This window comes from Pinus tabuliformis, chromosome 2_1, assembly GCF_031772625.1.
Source record: "Pinus tabuliformis cultivar Carrire ecotype Pingquan chromosome 2_1, CPIR1, whole genome shotgun sequence".
NCBI lineage: Eukaryota > Viridiplantae > Streptophyta > Pinopsida > Pinales > Pinaceae > Pinus > Pinus tabuliformis.
In genome coordinates, this window is record NC_142299.1 from 565,769,900 (window position 1) to 565,784,524 (window position 14,625).

The window sequence follows — 14,625 nt, forward strand, 5'->3', positions numbered from 1 at the left end:
CAGAGGCCATCATTGGTGGGATAAGTTCCGTTCATTCAAAATCGATCCTAGAAGTGAAGAGTTTTATGCTCTCCCTTTCAACCTGACCAAGTTTTTCCCATCTGTCTGAGGATGAAACTCTATTTTAGAGGTGGGGTCTCTGCTTTATCAATAGCCTTGGTGCATTTGGAGAATAATTAGAGTGTCTTCAATTCAGAAAGAGACTACTTCACAGTGTGAAATCTAAGATGTATATATTTTATATCTATCACTTTGATAGGGAATTGCTTTCACGAATTATCTTAAATGGATGCCTCTGTGCCCTGGTCAATCATTTTCAGAGCACTTCAAGATCACCGCTCTTGGCAAGCAGCAAAAGGAGAATAATGAAAAGGAAAAGTACATTTCAGACTCTCAGAGTGGTCAATATGTTATCTTGACTCCAATTCAAAAGAGGCATGTTGTGCATAGAGTGGTTTATTTTTGTAAGTACTTTTGAAGATGCAACAGAATGTTTTTGTTGTTGGTGCTTCAAATTGAGCCAATGAGCATTTATCTGGAACTCGAGAGTCATATAGAGTCATTTTATAGTAATGATATCTTAAGCCCCCTTGCAAAGGCATTAGTAGGAACTAGCAGTACAATTGCTTTCTGATATTCTCCACGCATAATGCGAGAATTATTAGTTATTCATAGCACATGTTTAAAATACAATTTTTTTGGTAAACGTTGTTTGCGTTTGAAATAAAGGCTTCAACTCCTGTTGACAGGGCACTTTAGGCTTACCATTAACTTTAGCTTCATGATTTTCTTCCAAAATGAGTGCATGGAAATTATTGCAGCAAAAATGAAATGACATTGGAAAAGTAACGAAAAATATAGTACGACTTTTGAGATGGCATTCCATGCAATGTATCACAGATTTCTTTTGGGCATTGTCATCTATTCTTTTGTACTTTTTATTATGTTCTACATATGGGGGATTTTTTTCTTATGCATTTTATGCATCATGATCAGATATGCTTACTATTGTTAGCTTCATCCTAGGTATATACTTTTCAGTTTTTCATGACATAATCATTTGTAGTTCTCCTGGGGGTAGGTAGCATTCACACATGTTGCCACCAATATAACAGGGGCCGCTAGAGCTGCAAGATCATCCCCATGTTGTAAACTTTATCTGATAACATAACAACAAAGTGAAATTCTGAACATCCATTGCATCTACCTTGTTTTTTAAGAAAGTTATGAGCATTCTTTGATGGAGGACAGTCTTTTGCAATGATGGCTGCAACATTCGTGTCTCTTGTTGAGGTCTGCCTCCTTGCCATATATCAGATATACTTTCTTCTCTTTTATTTTCTTTATCCCGTTGACATTTCTGATAGTTATCTATGGGTTTCTATTTAAAAACAAAATTGGGTATTGACTACTATTTTTTTTTTTCTTTCATAAATTTGCAGTCTACTGGTGCATTCTATGTTGTTTCAAGGTTTGCAAGTGCCACACCTCCCCCTCAATCTATCATCAGTCGTGGAATAGGTTGGCAGGTAAGGAAATGGATTCGTTGCTTTCACCCTTATGGCTTCAGGTAATTGGAAGATTGTATCATTGTCGTTGATGGAATGTAATGGTCCTCTCTACAAGGAATTGGAATTTTATTGGATGGGATGTTTGGAACTGGAAATGGGTCCACAGTATTAGTGTAAGAACCAGGCAACTTGACCCATTTCTGGCCACTTTAGCTGCAACTTGACCCATTTCTGGCAATACTAGCTCTGAAATTTGTCTTATGCTGGGAATTTTTAGTGAAAATGCTGGTCTTTTGGGGTTGACATGAGTTGGGAGTCGTAGGGTGCTCCAGATATCAGCAGGATTTATGATATTCTTCTCTGTTCTTGGTGATAATCAACTCAAGTTGGGATATTGTTCTCATTTTGGGGTGTATTCCCTAGTCTAGGATTTTGCATTGCTAATTTCATGTTAATGTGTTCCAGGCAAATTTGGAGCAATCTTTGCTTCTATTCCAGCACCCATTGTCGCTGCCGTGTACTGTCTCCTCTTTGGTTATGTTGGTATGTATATGGTGTACACAAATCCTATGTGCTGAGCTGCAAAGTCAGTCAACTGTATCTTAGCTGTTGCCATAATGTATAATGGATGTATGCATAAAACCTTAAGGTTAACTCATATTGGCAGACACTTAGTTTGTACAATGCAATTTCAACATATTAGGGTAAAACAACAATTCATTGGGTACCTATATTGGCAGACAGTTTGTACGATGCAGCTTTAAAATTGTAGGGTAGAACAACAATTCTTTGGGTTTTGCCTCATTATTGAAATTTTTTGTATTCTTGATGAGCAGCTCGTGGGGGTCTCAGTTTCCTTCAATTTTGCAATCTAAATAGTTTCAGGACGAAGTTCATCTTGGGCTTCTCTCTGTTTTTGGGATTATCAATACCACAGTACTTCAATGAATTTACAGTTTCTTCTGGTCATGGTCCAGTCCACACTCATGGACGATGGGTAGGGTTCTTACAACTTATTTCAGGGACTAAATTGAAATTTTTTGGCTAGCAGTTCGTTGTGGCAACATTCCCTTCATTCTTCAAATTTCAATGTTTTTAACTTTAAGCATTTTTGAATGGCTTTTTTAACAGTTCAATGACATTATTAATGTGATTTTCTCGTCACCACCTTTAGTTGCTGGCAGCATAGCATTGTTTTTGGATAACACTCTACATATGGGGGAGAGTTCAACAAGGAAAGACAGAGGCCATCATTGGTGGGATAAGTTCCGTTCATTCAAAACTGATCCTAGAAGTGAAGAGTTTTATGCTCTCCCTTTCAACCTGACCAAGTTTTTCCCATCTGTCTGAGGATGAAACTCTATTTTAGAGGTGGGGTCTCTGTTTTATCAATAGCCTTGGTGCATTTGGAGAATAATTAGAGTGTCTTCAATTCAGAAAGAGACTACTTCACAGTGTGAAATCTAAGATGTCTATATTTTATATCTATCACTTTGATAGGGACCTGCTTTCACGAATTATCTTAAATGGATGCCTCTGTGCCGTGGTCAATCATTTTCAGAGCACTTCAATATCACCGCTCTTGGCAAGCAGGAAAAGGAGAATAATGAAAAGGAAAAGTACATTTCAGACTCTCAGAGTGGTCAATATGCTATCTTGACTCCAATTCAAAAGAGGCATGTTGTGCATAGAGTGGTTTATTTTTGTAAGTACTTTTGAAGATGCAACAGAATGTTTTTGTTGTTGGTGCTTCAAATTGAGCCAATGAGCATTTATCTGGAACTCAAGTCATATAGAGTCATTTTATAGTAATGATATCTTAAGCCCCCTTGCAAAGGCATTAGTAGGAACTAGCAGTACAATTGATTTCTGATATTCTCCACGCATAATGCGAGAATTATTAGTTATTCATAGCACATGTTTAAAATATAATTTGTTTGGTAAACGTTGTTTGCCTTTGAAATAAAGGCTTCAGCTCCTTTTGACAGGGCACTTTAGGCTTACCATTAACTTTAGCTTCATGATTTTCTTCCAAAATGAGTGCATGGAAATTATTGCAGCAAAAATGAAATGACATTGGAAAAGTAACAAAAGTACGGCTTTTCAGATGGCATTCCATGCAATGTATCACAGATTTCTTTTGGGCATTGTCATCTATTCTTTTGTACTTTTTATTATGTTCTACATATGGGGGATTTTTTTCTTATGCATTTTATGCATCATGATTAGATATGCTTACTATTGTTAGCTTCATCCTAGGTATATACTTTTCAATTTTTCATGACAGAATCATTTGTAGTTCTCCTGGGGGTAGGTAGCATTCACACATGTTGCCACCAATATAACAGGGGCCGCTAGAGTTGCAAGATCATCCCCATGTTGTAAACTTTATTTGATAACATAACAACAAAGGGAAATTCTGAACATCCATTGCATCTACCTTGTTTTTTTAAGAAAGTTTTGAGCATTCTTGGATTGAATGTTTGCTTTGGAGATTGTACATGTTGGTGGAAGAGAGTAAAAGGAAGGTCATCTTCTCTCTGTATTGTTATCGCTAGGCCATCACATGTAGAATATTTCTACACCTTTCTAACCAAGTATAAGTTATGCAGTAGTATTAGAACCTGAAAATGTTATATCCTTGTGTACCTTCAATTGATGCAATGATGCTTCAGCCATATTGGTCGATTCCAAAAAAAAAGGGTTCAATAGTTAGTATATCATATGAATAGATACCCTCCATGTGTGGGTGCCTTGAACCAATAACATGGAGATGTGTGCAAGGGAACCTATTCAAATGGAGATACATCAATAGGTGGAGCACTCCAATGAAACTAATTCCATAATAAGTTGACTGGTTTACTTCTTAAGGAAGATGCTTGTTCTTTTAAATATAGGCTGGAAAAGGTCAGTCCCTTGGTTTACTTGTTTGCTCAATTGCCTTGTTAAGGAAGATGCTTGTTCTTTTAAATATAGGTTGGAAAAGGTCAGTCCCTTGGTTTACTTGTTTGCTCAATTGCTGGGGGAATGTACCATTTGGAGGAAGATGCAAGTATTTGGGATGGCCTACGAAGGTTGGAGTACCCACTTTGGGGCCCCACACATATTTGAAAGTGTTTCTTGCAGAAGTATTTATTCATGTCACTCGGCAGAGATCTCACGTTTGTGAGCTCTAACACAAGGGTGTTCATTTCAATCATATTCCCTAATGTGCCTTCCCTAATAACGCCCCCATTGTTTGTTAAATGGACCTTGGTGAGTTGCTTTAAGTTGGCCAAACGCTAATGTTGGCCACTTTTTTCCATTTCTTGGGCTCACCTTTTTCCCATAGATTGGTGCATCCATACATTGTCAAACCCTGCAAAGAGGTGAGCCTTGAGATGCTGCAAGGTAGATACTGCAAATGACCACATTTATCCATGGCTAGATGCCTTAAAGATTTCAAATTATGAAGGGCAGACGGTAATTCTGTGATTCTAGAGCGGCTTAGATCAAGGATCTCCAAGTTTCCAAGATTTGTAAGAGATGCAGGTAGAAATTTGATGGGCATACCTAATAAAAAGAGGCATCTTAGCTGTTTCGAACACCCCACACTTTCTGGTAATTACTGCACTGACGTCCCACTCAAATCCAGAATCTTAAGAGAGACCATTCTCCCAATAACCCTTTTTGGAATTTTTGTTAGACATTTGTTACCATCTATTAACAATGAACATAGTTTCAGAACTCTCGTTGACTCAGGGACCGAACACAGTTCGTTATTACTGAACAAAATCTGACTGCATCTGGAACATTCATTTTCATTCAACGTGCTCAAATCTTGACCCACATGGCAAAAGAAAGTTTCTTCGGCCTCGGCAACACGGATTCCCAATTCGCGCAGGAAGTTGTGTATCCTGAAGAACACTGCACCCGTCAATGCTTCTCACAACGGGTTCAATCAAACAATGATCTGCCAAAAGGTTGAGATAAACTCCTCCCACTGCGAATGGGTTGTAGCTAAGTTGATGGCGATATTTTCGTGCCAGCAGCCCTTCTCCCACCCACAATGGAATCACATGGTTGGCATGAATAATTTGGTCTTCTGTGAATGTTGCGGCCATGTATAGAAAGCATAATTGCAAATGAATATCACATTTAACTCATGGAATATAGATGCAAGTGTCCAATCTATGCTTTATCGTCCACTTTTGCATGCAATTTTCTTTATTGATTCTTATTTTCAATGACCATTTACATTTATGCCTTACGACGTTTCTTTTGCAACATCTGGTGCAAATGCTAGTTTTATTTCTTTTGTTTTTACTTTTCGATAGCTTTACTAATTTTCACTGCTTTCTTGTTTTATTTCTATTTATATTTATTTAGAGCTTTAGTATTGTTATTTATTATTTTATTATTATTTATTATTTATTTACTATTACTATTTTTTTATTTATTGTCTATTATTTATTTTCTTTTATTTTAATATTATATTATATTATTTATTATTTATTATTTTTATTATTATTTATTATTTATTATTAAGGGACATTACACCAAGCAACGTATATGGCATAGAATCAATGCCAATATTAAATAATTGTGGCCATCATTTCAAATCATTTTTGAGCCGGAGGAACTAGTACAAAGGGTCAAAGCAGCAGTTGAGTAAACAAAAGTTGAAATTGAGCACAGACCAGCGGAAGCACATAGAATTATTAAGATGTTGAACTCCAAGACTAGAGATGAGCTAGAAGAAATCCAAATTCAAGACAGAACAAGCACAATTATGGAAGTAAAGAGAGTTGTGACAAAGAAGAACCTCATGATACAACTGGAGAATAAATGCAAAGAGTTGGAGTTACAGGTGAAAAGATTTAAGAGAAAATTTAATGTATTGCAGGAGAAAAGACTTCCAACTCTAAAAGCCTCTAATGGAAAATTGATTCCATTAGAGAACTATCAAGACCAGTTATTCAACATAGCTGCAGATACCTCCAAAGTCTGAGAAACAATAACTAGAGAAGCTTTCCTAGAAGGACTACAACACGACCTCTACATTCAGCATGAAGTCCACCTTCTATTTCTTAATAAGCCAACTTTTCAAACATACACATAAGTAGATGAAAGATTTCGAAGCATGGTAAATATCTTTGTTCCAAGTGAAGACAGGTGGGATAAACTATTAGAGCTCATCGAGTAAAACAAATAGAATTCTGGGGACCATAACAAAGAAAGGGAGCAAAATCCTACAAGTCAGGGGTGGTTAAAGAGGAGAAAGATTATAGCTACAATCATCAACAACCATCCTCGAAGTGTGTGCAAAATGTCTAAATCAATCCAGAAACATGTTATAATTTAGTTCTATTTTTGAAATATCTACATTATTTCAGTAGATATTATTTTGTAATAAATTTTATTTTGAAGTCCAAATTAATTCGAGACAAACTTTATAAATATTTTGTAAAAATATTTAGAAAGGTTTGGATTATGCAAAAGAGAATATCTCTTCTTTGATTGTAAGCAGTAAACTATATTTTGAAGCAATCAATTTCATAAATACAGAGGCAGTTTTGTTCCAGGATTCTTGTGTCAGATAAATGGTGATGATTTTCCTTGTGTTAATTTGTTCTTCTTTCTCAGTTTTCACATGGATTTTCCTTCCTCATTTGTTGCAAGAAGATTAAGAGCTGAATTTACTTATGGTACTCTGCTCTGGCTTGTTTAAACAATCTTAAATGTTTTCTTTCTGAGATTAAATATAAAATTCATTTAAGTATGCTTTATATTTAATTGATCATCAACTTGTTCATCTCATCTACACCATAAAATATTTTAAGATCCAGGAGTTTGCCTACCTCGCCCTGTTTCAGCTACTTTGTTAATTTGTGATTGATTACTGCAGATTTTATGACTCCATGCCCAATGGACTTTTCTTTCATTCTAAAAAAAAAAAACTATCTTGACCTTTCATACCTAGCCTAATATCTATAAAGTAAATTAAAAATCATACAAAGAGAGCCCTCTCTGAAGTTGGAAGGGCTAGATCCCAGCTTTAAAAGTGGTTTGTGGTCACTTCTGTAGTTTCCTCTTCAGCCTAGGAAAACTCAGAGTGCTAACATGTAATATGCTAAAACAGAAGACTTGAATCTACTCTACTCATCAGCGGAAACAAAAATTGACCGATGAAAACACTAAGCAGAAAAGGAAGAATTTCAATCTTACGTGACACAATATTTTTCTAGGGAAAGAAACTGCTTAAAACCCCAACTATCTATATTGCATTAACCAGAAGATCTAATAAGAAGATACAATGCTTGTTCAACTCGAACAATTCATGCACAAGTACAATCTATTTCTCTGCTTCACAAACCAGCTCAAGCCAACACTTAGCCAATTTTGCTGTCTCCCAAACCCCTACTTCCTTGCTCTAAGGGAATTAGTCCATATTTAATTGGGAAAATCCCTCACCACAACTATGCAATCCATCATAGGACTTCCTCTTATTGCATGCACCATCGGTTTAATTTAGATCATTTTACAACTGATAGTGCACTGTCACTAAACACTAATCTCAATTGGGTCTTCCTCTGAACTGACATGCATGAGTTATTTATGAGTGAATATTCAGTTAACTGGTGGAGTAGTGAAGTTACGCTGAAGCTACTCCCCACTACTAGACCTCCTACTAGTTCCTCCAACTGTTGAACTAGTTTAACTGACTTTTCTTTTGTAAGTTTAGGTAGGTCCTTTTCTATTTATAAACCGCAAACTGAGAACATATACAAGGCATAGGTGACCCCAGCTTGCCCAATGGGAAACCAAGCTTTGAGCCACCTAAATATAACATAAGCCATCCAAAATTGGTATGTTTGTAGTCTTTCGAGCCATGCTATGTAAACCGAACACTTGAAAGTAGAGTTTTTGTCTACTGTTCCTATGGACATTCAGAATTTCCACTAAAAAAGAGCACAGTTCCATTCTTAAAAACAAAAGAGGCTAAGTTTACTCATCCTGGTCTTCCCGGTCTGGCTCCACCATTGTTGGGTCTGCTACTGAACCCCTATGCACTGGTCCCTTGTTTGTTATGCCTGGGATGTTTCTCTCTATTTGGTCTAGTCTCATGTCCTGTTTGCAGAGCTGGAATTGTATGGTCTGCAAGTCTTCTTATAGTCAGGCATGTCTCTGGTTATTGAAACCATGCCCATTGAAACTTTCTCAACTACCTTGTAGAGTAACTTCTTCATGAGCCAGTAAAGGTGCAGTGTTTGCTTGTATTGAGACATTCTGCCCCTTGTGTTACCCGGGTCAGAAACCATACCCATCCACTCTTCCATTTCCTCCCCAGACTCCTCGTCCTTCACTTCCGCTTCCATGTCTTCAATTATTTCTCGTATACCTTCATTTGTATTTCTCATATAAGTTGTGGCTGCTTCCTCTATGGCTTCGTCCATCGGTCGACGGTCTTGCCGTTTGCCCGGGGTATTACTATTTTGTAGCCCTAGGTGAGTGCTTGTCTGTCCTTGGCGACCGCGACCATGCCCTCGACCCCGTCCGTGACTTGCTCGAGCCATCTCCTTGCTACCTTCTATCTGTTCACAGGACAAACAATAATGAGTTAATATAAAATCCTCACTAGTCCAAGTACCCATCCACTCCGGATTGGGTTGTTTGTGGGTGCACTTGCCTATACCTAGGTCACCCGGGGAAATATCCCCTCCCCTCCCTCTGTTTCTCATTGCTTTTTCCTCTCGCAGATTTTTATTATTCGTGTCTCTTATTCCTATCCGCTCCCCCTCTATAATTCAGCCTTCCCCATCCCGGTTATTCCGCAACATGGTAAAGCCATTAGCCATAATCCCAGCTACCTTGTCATCTTTGTCAGAGGGCTCCTCCTGGGGTGGCATTAACAGCTTACCAGGTTTCCCTAACGGGTTTCCCTCACAGTCCCGCTTTCTTATGTGCTTCTCATTAGCTTTCTTTAATCAACTACTCTGCCTAGTGCACCGACCCTGACTTTCCATCCTCATTTCCTCTCTATTAGTTCCATAGGCTATAGGCTCCTTCTTCCCCACTTTGTCATTTCTTATGACTTTACCCCTATCCTAATTCCAAGCCCAGCTCTCAGGTTCTACCATGTCCTGAGTCCTGGACTGATCTCTCTTCCTATTTCCCTCGACAGGACCATTTATGTCCTCCCTTCCTCTAGTTTTAAACCCCCATCATACTACCAACAATGGAAACAATAACAGGGGGTAGCAAATTACATACTTGGTGGCACGTTCCCTGCTTGCTGGTGTAGGATGTGGCTCCCTCGTCCCGCTCCTTCTTCGCCTCCCCTGCCTTCTACCCTTCCTCTCTGCTCGACTCCTTCTATACTCTCGCATGCCACCACCCTGCTGTCTTGTCATGCCATCATTACCGTCCTTCCCACCATTCACCGGCCTGGCATTCCTTTTACCATCTTTCTTTACCAAACGGCAGTGCCTCTCCGCATACTTGTTAACTCTCATGCAAGCTACACTGTCCTGTCCTTGTTCCATCATACCTCTGACATCACCATTATGGCGCATTACCGTCTCCGTCACCCCGATCGGGGGTTTATTATACTCCTTATGGTTTCTCTTATGCCTTATCATCATCCTTCACTAATATATCACTTAGTGGAGACAGTCTTGTATCATTTGGGTGTATGGGCTAGGTTTTTTCCAGGTTGCCCAATTGCGGTTCGCTTCCCCAATTGGCAAGGAAATCGGCTGCCTTGTTGTCGTCCCTTTTAACATGCTTGATTATGATATATTCAAATCTGTTCATGATTTCACCCAACTCCTGTATGAGACTCATTGTTCTCCAACTGTGACTAATCTTTTCCCAATTCGTTCCAGAATGCAGCTTCCTCATCAAGTTGATGGCCATTAGTGAATCCCCTTCCACTTCTAGTTGGTTGTAACCCAGCTTGACCGCTATCCTAAGTCCTTGTCTAGCCGCCATTAGCTCTGCTTCGTTGTTGCTCAATCTGCCTCCGTAAGCTGCGTATATCAGCCTAGTCCTACCCCGACTGTCTCTGAAGATGCCACCCATCCCTGCATTACCTGGATTGCCTTTGGAAGGTCCAGTAAAGTTAAGTTTGATGAAGCCTTCTGCTGGTCTACTATACCTCTGGGATTGTACCCCCTGTGTGCTTGTTCTTTTCCATCCCTTTTCTCCTACCATCTCTTTTGTTAAATTTAGCTTTCTCAAGATCCTGGTTTCGTGTATCATGGTATTCTAGTCCTCCTGTTGCCATTCCTCTACCAGTATGGTTTCCCTTATGTGCTCTATTATTCTTCCCCATACCTGCTCCGATGTTAGTGCTTCATTCTTGAATATCCTTCGATTCTTTTCCTTCCATGTCATCCATAGAGTGAAACCTACAGCTAGCCCCCAGGCTCTATTGAGGAATGGCTGATAAAATGTCCACGGCCCCAGTGTTGCACCGTCTCTTTTATACTTTGCGGGTTTCTATCCATTCTTCCAAAGACGCCAAGGAGAGCATTCCATTGGCTTCTCGCAAACTGACAAGAATTCAGTAAATGCTCTATGTTTTCATTTTCCATCTTGCAGAGTTCACAACGGGCAGGCCCCTGCATCCCTCTTTTTTGTATTTGATCCCATGTTAGTATCCGACCCTTGCAAGTTAACCATAGAAAGTATGCCACTTTCGGCCACCATTTTCTTTCCCATATTTGTTTCCACAGGTGTTGATTACCTTCCTGTTCTGTTTTAGTCTTCAGGTCATATGCCTCCTTTACCGTGAAGCTTCCTTTCATTGTGTGACCCCATCACAGGATATCATGTCCTTCCCTAACCAAAATCTTACGCAATGCCATTTCCTCCATATAGTGCCTATTTTGGTCTTCTTCAATATTTTGTCCCCAGTCCTCTAGATTTTTCCATACTCTCCAGTTCTCTCCTCTGTGGTCTTCTTTCCAATAATCCTTCACTAGATTCAGCCCTGCATCTTGTGAAGCCTGTTGAATAGTTCTGAGTTCCTATTTTTCATTTAGTTTGTCCCGTTGTTGCCATGCCTCATCCCAAAATTTTGCACTTTTTCCATCTCTTATTTCCCAGAAGGCGTGATTTGTAATTAGGTCTATGTTCCCGCTGGCTAAGTTCCAAACATTGGAACCTCTTCTTGTCTCTGTATTTCTCAGGATCTCCTCTGGTTTTACTGGCATATTGTACTTCTTGGCCCATATCCTCTTCCATAGGTCCTCCCCTCCTGACATCCACCTCCACCATAATTTTTCTCCCATGCTTTGGTTTATGAGGTATGGGTCTTTCAATCCTAGACCCCCGTCTTCCTTTTTTTTGGTCAACCCTTGCCAGGACATTAGTGCCCATTTTTTCTGTTGTTGGGCTCCTCCCCATATAAATTTCTTCATTATTTTTACCATTTTGGTGCAAGCTCCTTTTGGTGTTGCCATCGCCGAGAGTTGGTATATTGGTATGGATTGAAGAACTGCTTTAACTAGGACTATTCTTCCTGCCAGATTCAAAGATCGGAACGCCCAGTTGTTTATCCTTCTTTGCAATTTCTGTAAGGTATGCTGCCAATTAGCCAGTTTTAAAGAGTTGGTTGACAACTGGATACCTAGGTACTTGGTTGGGAGCTCTTCCACCCGGAAGCCCATCAATCTTGATAGAAAGGCTTTGACATTGGCTGGTGTGTTAAAGAAATAAGCACTGGATTTCTCTTTGTTGATCTGAGTACCGGAGGCTTCCATAAACAAATCCAGTATATTCTTCATCCTTTTAACTTCCCTTAACGACACCTTGCAGAATAGCATTATGTCATCTACGAACTATTGATGGGTGATAGGGAGATCATTCCCCCATGCCCTGATACCTTTGATCTTATTCCCCTGCACCTCTTTTTTGATATACCGTCCTAGACCTTCGGCTGCTATAATAAAAAGGAAGGGAGATAGAGGGTCTCCCTGTCTTAGCCCTCTTGAGGCATTGAATGTGTGCGTCGGGGTTCCATTTAGGAGGATTGAGAAGACCGGTGTGGATATCATTGCTGAGATCCAATCTACACATCTTCTAGAGAAACCAAAAGCTTCCATTACTTTCCTTAGGTAGTCCCAATTCAATCTGTCATAAGCTTTGGATAAGTCTAGTTTAAACATCACCCTGCCATTTTTTTGGTTTTTAACAAATGTACCACCTCCTGGGATACAATCAGCCCATCTAAAATCTGTCTTCCCTCTACAAAGCCTATTTGTTCAGGGGATATGATGCTAGATAGAACCGGTTTCAGTCTCTTAGCAATTATTGTAGAAATAATTTTGTAAATAACATTACACAGGGCAATCGGTCTAAAACCCTTAGGTTCATCAGACTGAGCAGATTTAGGTATGAGGGTAAGGAGAGTAGCATTAAGACCAGGACATACCTTTTGGTTCCTCCTGGATTCTTCCGCCACTGCTACAATGTCCTTGCCTATAAATTTCCAAGCTGCTTGGTAGAATTCCGCTGTGAAGCCGTCTGGTCCCGGGGCCTTGTTTTTCTTAAGCCCTTTCACCACTTCCTCAACTTCCTCTAACGTGACTGCTCTCATTATGGCAAGATTTTGTTCTCTAGAGATTTTCCTAGGGATCTCATTACATATTCGACGGACTGCCTCCTGTCTATCCACTTGAGGTTTAATTAGGAGGTTTTTATAGTAGTTCACCAAGGTCTCCTCCATTTCCTCATGTTGGGTTTTTCTTTCCCCTACTTCATTCTTCAAGGAGAAGATTCTGTTGCTCTGCCGATGTTGGATCATTGCTTTGTGGAAAAATCTAGTGTTTTTTTCGCCCTCTTGTAGCCAATTCACTCTTGACTTTTGCCTCCATAATATCTCTTCTTGCTTCCTTCGTTCCTCTAGTTGGCTGACTATTCTGCCTTCTTCCAATTCTAGGGCTTGGCTTCTCCCATCTCTTATGATTTCTTGTTGTATTGCTTCCATCTTCTGAGTCAGCTGTTGTTGTTCCCTTAGTATGTTTCCAAATTCCTGTTGATTCCATCTCTTGATGTTTTGCTTAAGTTCCTTCAGCTTACGTTGAAACGTTTGCATTCTGTTTCTACCCCTTTGTTCACTCTGTGTCCACCATTCCTCCATTTTGTTGATGAGTTTTGGGTCCCTGAGCCAAAATGCTTCAAATCTGAAGGGTCGCCTTTTGGGACTGGCTTTAAGATCAATCTCCAATCTTACCAGCCAATGATCTAATCCCATTCCTGGGAGTATCATTGCCTCCATAAAAATGTCTCCGCTTACTATCTCTTATGATATTAAGAACCTGTCTAATCTGGATGAAATTTGATGTCTGCCTCCTCTTCTGTTGTTCCAAGTATAAATTCCATTTATGGTTGGAAGATCCACCATTCTTTGGTTATTTATGATATCCCCAAACATTTCCATATCTGCATCCTCCCTACGTATTCCACCTCTTTTTTCATTCAAAGCTTTTATCATATTAAAGTCTCCTCCTATTATCCAGGGGATATTATGATACAATCTTCTCACTTTTATCATGTTATCAATGAAGTTTTTCCGTTCTCCTAGTATGTTTGGACCGTAAACTCCTGTGAGCAAAATCCACTCTTGTGATCCCATATTGCTGAATTTACCTGACAGTATTCGTGGCATACTGGTCCAATTAGTTTAACTAACTTTAACTTAGTTAAACTGAGTTAATTAATTACAACTCAAAAAGAACTCAACCTGGACCCCTAAAATTTCGACATGACTCTTTACATGACTCTAGACAGACTTCCAACTCGAATTTACTGAGCCAACTAATTCAAATTAACTTAATTAACTATTACAAGTTGATATGAGAATATAATTTCGATTTAATTCCTAATTTAATTCAAGGACAAATTAAATTAGGATTTCTTGTTGCTATTTTAACATTTTCCATTTGAGTGTTACTCTGAAACCTCGAGGACAACTCAACACTCACTTGACATATATTGTTGCTCACTCTCTGGGTTTTTATTGGTAGTTGGTCTTTGCCTTTCTGTGTAATCCCAACATGACATCATCCTGACTAGTCCAAAGGTGTGCGCAAAGGGAATCGTTGGGGAGACAGACTCTAGGTAACAA

At 39.2% G+C, this 14,625-nt stretch overlaps 1 pseudogene; it reads left to right on the forward strand.

Annotated features, from left to right (window-relative positions):
• The first annotated feature begins 289 nt into the window (after positions 1-289).
• LOC149201665 (nucleobase-ascorbate transporter 6-like) lies at positions 290-3,036 on the forward strand (annotated as a pseudogene).
• Positions 3,037-14,625: the final 11,589 nt, after the last annotated feature.